At 39.4% G+C, this 8,479-nt stretch overlaps 1 non-coding gene across 1 annotated transcript; it reads left to right on the top strand.

Moving 5' to 3' along the window:
• Positions 1–5,456: 5,456 nt before the first annotated feature.
• On the top strand, positions 5,457–5,655 carry LOC143964670 (U2 spliceosomal RNA). The gene has a single exon (XR_013271173.1). It is a non-coding gene; the product is annotated as a U2 spliceosomal RNA (small nuclear RNA).
• Positions 5,656–8,479: the final 2,824 nt, after the last annotated feature.

The raw sequence follows: 8,479 nt of genomic DNA, 5'->3' as shown, positions 1-8,479 counted from the left end.
GATCACGAGACATCACTGAAGCATCAAAAACACATAAAAAAACACATGAAAAACACATCAAACACATCAAAAAAGTTGAAGTGGTAAGCGGTAAAAGTGTAAATGAGCCCAAAGAGTACAGAGAGCCCATCAACTGCTGTCCCGTAACTTCATGCTGGTTTTACTTTATAATTTACACAATGCTGCTTTTTAAATGAATACTTTGGAAGGCAATTGTAAAGTTAAAATTACTTCCACTAGTCATATACAATATGTTTTTGAGTAGTGCTTCAGAATAGCAACAAAGCGCAATTAAAGAACTGGACATAACTGTTCAGCTGAGTCTGTTAGGCAATAATGATTTACTTTTCATGTGAAAAAAATTAATGTATTTGTGTTTTGCACATGCATAATTTAAACCAGGTATAAACAAAATTTGTATAATACGTTTTAGCCTTTTTGACATTCTAGTAATCAGCTATATGCCTTCCTGTTTAATCAGAATTCACAATAACAGAATATCACTATAAGTATGTATGAGGCATAATACAATTATTTCCACAGTATTGCCCGCCTTGGTGATAACACAAAAATATTTGCTAATAACATTTCTGACACATAACTTAAATTTACTGTTTGTTTTTCATTCTAGAACACTATGTAAATTGTTATTTTTTTTATCATTTACAATGCCATAAATGTAACACCATTGTTTCATATTGCAAGGTTTACTATTTATTTCGCTGAAGTCAAACTCAAATATAAAAGGTAATAAACATGGTGTCTAGAATTATTTTGGGAAAGGTTGTGAAAATAAAAAGTAAAAAATGAAAGCCAAACGCCAAGCAAAACTTTTTAATTTTGTATAGAGTGGAGAAGGGTTAGATGGTCTGTCAGGATTTTGATTATTGTGTCTCTGTCTATTGGGTGTCAGGTAGAAAAGAGGGAAAAAAATCTATAGGGACACACTGTAATATAAAATACTTCCTTTTTTTTTTCTTTTTTTTTTTTTTTAGTAAAGTGGGGAAAGTTTAGAAGCTCATAGTATTATTTTGTCTGCACTGTCCACCCCACTTGCATATCTGTATATTTGTTGGACCAGAGACTCGGAATATACAAAAGTCAGATAAAGGAAGATGACACGACTTTGTTATATAGAGTACATGTACGGCATATGTTACATAATTAGGCCACTGATAAACACTAAAAGAAAAAACAAAAACTGATCAACATTAAAATATTTAAAGTTTTCCATCACGTAGTATAAAGGATTATGCATTTCTTTCAATTTAAAGCATAGAATATTTAAAGCCGAACACAAGCCTTACCTTCAGTCATGCACAGTTTTACAACAGAGTCCTCTCCTGTACTAAACATGCTTACTCTGTATTCATTGCACAGTGTACGCTTCTCACAGTGTGCATTGGGAGCTCCAACAATTCCTACCCTGTTTCCCCAAAAATAAGGCCTAGTGTGATTGTCGGTAATGGCTGCAATATAAGCCCTACCCCCCAAATAAGCCCTAGTTAAAGTCCTTGTAGGTCTTATTTTCAGGGTAAGGCTTATTTTCAGGGAAACAGGGTAGGGCTTATTTGGGAGGTAGGGCTTATATTGCAGCCATCACCGAAAATCATGCTAGGTCTTATTTTCGGGGAAATAGGGTATACAGCTCCTCTAATTTCCCAGCTGAAGGATGCCCGGTATTATCTTGCCCTTCCTCACCAGCTTCTCTGTCCCCGGTTCTCCCCTTTCATGCACAGGATTTCAGTTCTGTCAAAAATAGAGGCTCAGCAAATGGTCATTACCTAGAAAGTCTCAATGCAAATGCAGCCTGCCTAGCATCTCCCACTCATATGGACTAATATCCCATCCCATCAAAGCATTTGTATATGGCCGAACTCCTCCCAAGAGCCAGCCCACTGCATCAGGGGGAGTACTGAGGCAGACCCCTTCCACCTGCCTGCATTTCATAGAGAAGCACAGGTAATACAAAAACATAAAAAAAGGATAAGGTATGTAATGAAAGTGGAAAGGTTTTATTTTAACATTTTATTAGGATGTTAATTAGAGGGGAGAGAGGAAAGCAAAATATTGTATAAGCATGTTAAACTTCAGCTTTAACTTGCATCACTTTCATCAAAGTCTAAAAACAGAAAAAATATATATATATGCAGATTATACATTGGCTATTAGCAGCACTATAACCTAAAATATAGAGGCATTTACTCACCTTGCATACAGTTTGTTAGTCTCTAAGGAGAAGTTTAGACTGAACTTTGCCTATTTGGGCATTTAAATGAACGTCTGAACATGTACCTATTCATTGGGAATTGATCGTCATGTATAATAGCAATATAGTAACATAGTTAGTCAGGTTGAAAAAAGACACAAGTCCATCCAGTTCAACCACAAAAAAAAAATATCATCATCATACAATCCCATATACCCAATTCTATACCCACAGTTGATCCAGAGGAAGGCGAAAAACCCCAGCAGAGCAGAGCAGACCAATTTGCTATAGCAGGGGAAAAAAATTCCTTCCTGATCCCCCGAGAGGCAATGGGATTTTCTCTGGATCAACTTTACCTATAAATGTTAGTAACCAGTTATATTATGTATACTTAGGAAATAATCCAGGCCTTTCTTAAAGCAATCTACTGAGCGGGCCAGAACCACCTCTGCAGGGAGTCTATGCCACATTTTCACAGCTTTTACTGTGACGAAACCTTTCCGTATTTGGAGATGAAATCTCTTTTCCTCTAGACGTAAAGAGTCTTGTGCTCTGTGTTGACTGTAAAGTGAATAACTCAACACCAAGTTCACTATATGGACCCCTTATATATTTGTACATGTTGACCATATCCCCCCTTAATCTCCTCTTATCAAGAGTGAATAAATTCAGTTCCTCTCCTTTTTCCTCATAGCTGAGCTCCTCCATGCCTCTTATCAGTTTGGTTGCCCTTCTCTGCACTTTCTCCAGTTCCCCAATATCCTTTTTGAGAACTGTTACCCAAAACTAAACTGCATATTCCAGATGAGGTCTTACTAATGATTTGAACAGGAGCAAAATTATATATTTTTCTCTGGAGTCCATACTTCTCTTAAAACAAGAAAGGACTTTGCTCGCTTTGGAAACCGCAGCTTGGCATTGCATGCTATTATTGAGCTTATGATCTACCAAAACCCCCAGATCCTTCTCCACTATGGATACCCCCAGTTGTACTCCCCATAGTATGTATGATGAATGCATATTCTTAGGCCCCAAGTGCATAACTTTACATTTATCAATATTAAACCTCATCTGCCACATAGTCGCCCAATTAGACAGAGCATTGAGGTCGGCTTGTAAATTGGAGACATCCTGCAAGGACATTATTCCACTGCATAGCTTGGTGTCATCTGCAAAGACGGAAATGGTACTTTTGATCCCAGACACAATATCATTTATAAAGATATTAAGTAAGGGTCCCAGCACTGAACCTTGGGGTACATTACTGATAACCTTAGACCATTCAGAGCAAGAATCATTAACCACCACTCTGAATTCTGCCTTTTAGACAGTTTTCTATCCATTTACAAACTGATATTTCCAAACCTGTAGACTTTACCCTACACATGAGCCATGTGTGCGGAACTGTATCGAACTCTTTTGCAAAGTCCAAGTATACCACGTCTACCGCCACCCTTCTGTCCAAGGTTTTACTTACCTCTTCATAAAAAGAATTCAGGTTTGTCTGACAACTTCTGTCTTTCATGAATCCATGCTGTCTGTTGCTTAAAATATTTTTTCCAACAAGAACTCGTCTATGTGGTCTTTTTAATCTTTTCTTCTTAATCTCTTCAGTATCTTCCCAACTTTATAAGTTAAACTAACAGGTCTATAGTTACTTGGTAAAGACTGTGTTCCCTTTTTAAATATAGACACCTGCGCCAATCCAGTGGTACTATTCCTGTCATTAACCACTTCAATACCGGGCCTTTTCTGGCACTCCTCTCTTACATGTAAAAATCATCATTTGTTTGCTAGAAAATTACTCAGAACCCCAAACATTATATATTTTCTTTGGCAGACACCCTAGGGGATAAAATGGCGGTCATTGCAACTTTTTATCTTGCACAGTATTTGCGCAACAATTTTTCACATGCATTTTCTTTTGAAAAAAAAGTTTCATGATTTAAAAAATAACAAAACAGTAAAGCTAGCCCAATTTTTTGTATAATGTGAAAGATGATGTTACGCCGAGTAAATAGATACCTAACATGTCACGCTTTAAAATTGCGGACACTCATGGAATGACGCCAAACTTCAGTACTTAAAAATCTCCATAGGCGACGCTTTAAAATTTTTTACAGGTTACATATTGAGAGTTACAGAGGAGGTCTGGAGCTAGAATTGTTGCTTGTGCTCTAACGCACGTGGCGATACCTCACATGTGTAGTTTAAATGGCGTTTACATATGTGGGTGGGACTAACGTGTGCGTTCACTTCTGAGCGCAAGCTACTGAGGACAGGGGCGTTTTAAAAAAACTATTTTTTTTATTTTATTTTACCTTTTTTTTAATTTTTACTTTATTTTTACAACTTTATTTATTTTTTGATCACTTTTAATCCTATTACAAGGAATGTAAACATCCCTTGTAATGGGAATCATTCATGACAGGTCCTCTTTATGGAGAGATGTGGGTTCAATAAGACTCCACATCTCTCCTCCAGGTTGAAAAGCATGAGATCGTGAAAGAAAATTCACAGATCCCATGCTGACAGCCACGATTGTGGCTTGGTTTACTTCCGGGAACCCGGGCGTGACGTCTTTATGTCGTGTCACCGGAAAACTCTATCGTCATCATCCGGCGCTGGACGATTCTTTCTCCGTGTCCCCGATGGCACGGGAGAGCCCGGAGAAGCACCGGATGGCGGCGGCAGGAGGGATGTCCCCTCCCGTCGCCTGTAAGAACAATCAAGTGGCAGAACTGCCACTATGATCATTCTTATGGTGCACAGAATCGCCGGCTGAAAACAAAGATATCTGAATGATGCCTGTGGCTGCTAGCATCACTCAGATATTCCTACTAAAAGTCCAGGACGTCATATGGCGGCTGTGGGCGGGAAGTGGTTAATGAGTCCCTAAAAATTAGATACAATGGCTCTGATGCACACTAGAAACTACCAAGAATAATAATATATTAATAATAATAATTACTTAATAATAAGTAATTTTGCTTTCCCAGTTTATTCCCAAACATTGTAGTTAAATGTCACTAAAATGTCCAATTTTACTGAAACTATAAAGAAGCAAAATGATTAGGTCTGCTTATTCTTAGTCATAATAGACTGGTTCCCCTTTTTCAGCAATAAGGCATCACCCTGACTTGCCAGATTCTAGTATGCTCCAGTAATATTAACAAGTTGAATCATTTTGTCAGATGCATTATTCTGATGAGAGTACAACCAGCCAAGCTAAAGAGTGTCTTTAAATGTCGCTTTTTGGCCTTTTGTCTAAGATCAAGTGTAGTATCTGTTCTTATCAGTCTTTAGAGGGGAGATTGCCAGTACCCTAAAGGCCCATACACATAATCAGACTTTTTGACAACAAACATGCAAATTAGCTGTTTTAAGTAGACATGTGCATTAGTTTTCGTCCGAATGCATTTTTGTCCGAATTTCAGGTATTTTCGTTTTCGTTTTGACAAACGATAACGAAAGCACAGAATCTGAAAAACGAAAGATCCGACATAAATAAATGCTTTATTTTCGTTTTCGTTGTTACAACAGTTCGATATAGAATAGGAGATTTGACGTGACTCTGACAATAACAATCTGTGTCTATAGAACCTGTGGTCGAATGTGCCTAACCTTACCTCTATTAGTCCAAAAGTATATGGAGAAAATATTCGACAGAGAAAAAAGATTTGACAGAGAGAAAATATTCTGCAAGTTACTGTCCTAAAAAGTGTTTGGGGACCCGGTTCCTGCCCCAGGGGACATGTATCAATGCAAAAAAAAGTTTTAAAGACGGCCGTTTTTTCGGGAGCAGTGATTTTAATAATGATTAAAGTGAAACAATAAAAGTGTAATATTCCTTTAAATTTCGTACCTGGGGGATGTCTATAGTATGCCTGTGAAGGGGCGCATGTTTCCCGTGCTTAGAACTGTCCCTGCACAAAGTGTCATTTCTGCAGGAAAAAAAGTCATTTAAAATCACTCGCATCTATTATGAATTGTCGGCTCTGTAATACAGAGAACACTCATTGAAAGTCATTGATAAAAAAAAAAAAATTATAAAAAAAAAAATGTATAAAAAAAAAAAAAAGCGTGGGGGTCCCCCAAATTCAATTACCAGGCCCTTCAGGCCTGGTATGGATATTAAGGGGAACCCTGCGTCAAATTAAAAAAAATTGATGTGGGGTTCCCCCTAAATATCCATACCAGACCCTTCAGGTCTGGTATGGATATTAAGGGATACCCCGTGTCAAATTTGAAAAAAAGTTGACGTGGGGGTCCCCCTAAAAATCCATACCAGACCCTATCCGAGCACGCAACCTGGCAGGCCACAGGAAAAGAGGGGGGGCGAGAGAGCGCCCCCCCCTCCCTCCTGAACCGTACCAGGCCACATGCCCTCAACATTGGGAGGATGTCTGTGACCCCTCAAAGCACCTTGTCCCCATGTTGATGAGGACAAGGGCCTCATCCCCACAACCCTGGCTGGTGGTTGTGGGGGTCTGCGGGCGGGGGGCTTAGAGAATCTGGCCCTTGTCCTCATCAACATGGGGACAATGTGCTTTGAGGGGTCACAGCCCTCCAAAGCATCCTCCCAATGTTGAGGGCATGTGGCCTGGTACGGTTCAGGAGGGAGGGGGCGCTCTCTCGTCCCCCCTCTTTTCCTGCGGCCTGCCAGGTTGCGTACTCGGATAAAGGGTCTGGTATGGATTTTTAGGGGGACCCCCACGTCAATTTTTTTTTAATTTGACGCGGGGTTCCACTTAATATCCATACCAGACCTGAAGGGCCTGGTAATTGAATTTGGGGGACCCCCACGCTTTTTTATTTATTTATTTATTTTTTTATCAATGACTTTCAATGAGTGTTCTCTGTATTACGGAGCCGACAATTCATGATAGCTGCGAGTGATTTTAAAGGACTTTTTTTCCTGCATAAATGACACTTTGTGCAGGGACAGTTCTAAGCACCAGAAACATGTGCCCCTTCACAGGCATACTATAGACACCCCCCAGGTACGAAATTTAAAGGAATATTACACTTTTATTGTTTCACTTTAATCATTATTAAAATCACTGCTCCCGAAAAAAAACGCAGTTTTTAAAACTTTTTTTTGCATTGATGCATGTCCCCTGGGGCAGGATCCAGGTCCCCAAACACTTTTTAGGACAGTAAATTGCATATTAGCCTTTAAAATGAGAACTTTAGATTTTGAACGTTGGAGTCCCATAGACTTTAATAGGGTTCTAAAGTTCACACGAAGTATGCTATATACTAGCTCCATCGAATCTTCTTTATACATTCGACAGACACCATAAGCCTTCAAAGACAGATTCGACCGTAGTTCATGTGGATTTTCGGACTAATGCAATTTTTGAACGAAAAGGAAATAAATAAAAACAAATTTTGGGAGTAACTAAATAAATAAATTTTTCGGACGAAAACGAAATTCCGAAACAAAATATTTTACTCTGCACATGTCTAGTTTTAAGGCAACATCCGACCGCGTGTATGCTCCATCGGACAAACTTTTTTGGTTTTCATCTGACTTTTGTTGGCTGTGCGAACAGACAAACTTTCCGGCAACAAAAGTCAGATGGAGCAAAGTCCGTTCGAGTGTACAGAAAACCATGGGACTTTTGTACAAAGTACAAACATGCATGCTCAGAACCACTGCAAAAGATCTGACAACAATACAGAAGTTGACCAAAGGTGGTGACAAAGAGCATAAAAACCACATGATTTAGTGAAAGTTGGCTGAAAAAGTCCTGCTGTGTGTATGCAATACAAGTTCATGGCCGATGCCCTTTGCACAAAAATCCATGGAAAGTTTGTATGAAGTCCGATCGTGTGTATGAGGCTTTAGATGGATGGGGTGCTGGCTAGTATCCCTACTGATGTAATTGGTAAGGAATGAGGATGGTAAGGGGAGGGCTTTTTTCCTCCTGGGTTGAATCTGGCCTTATAAAAAGCTTGTCCCCAGTTGTAGGCGAGGCACACCCTAAGCTGTCCAAATTCTGATGCCTCCTGGCTGGGATGGGGCTGCACTGGTCTGGCCAAAGCCTGGGCTCTGAAAGAAGCCCATAGTGTATGTGCCCCTAGAGTGGCAGTCCAGGGGTGCCTTAATTCTCACTGTTGGATTGGGCAGTTTAAGTTTAGGCACCAAGGTCACTGCACTACACACACACATTTTCCTTCCTCACACTTTTATTTGTGTGTTTGTCACGTTTGTCCTTTTTTATTGGTTGCACTGTCTTTTCACGTTTGATTAGTAGGTTATAG

Source organism: Lithobates pipiens, unplaced genomic scaffold (assembly GCF_037356315.1).
Source record: "Lithobates pipiens isolate NorthernLeopardFrog02 unplaced genomic scaffold, aLitPip1_a1.2 Scaffold_8, whole genome shotgun sequence".
Classification (NCBI taxonomy): Eukaryota; Metazoa; Chordata; class Amphibia; order Anura; family Ranidae; genus Lithobates; species Lithobates pipiens.
The sequence above is the reverse complement of the archived record's forward strand: the minus strand, read 5'-3'. Positions and strand labels throughout refer to the sequence as shown.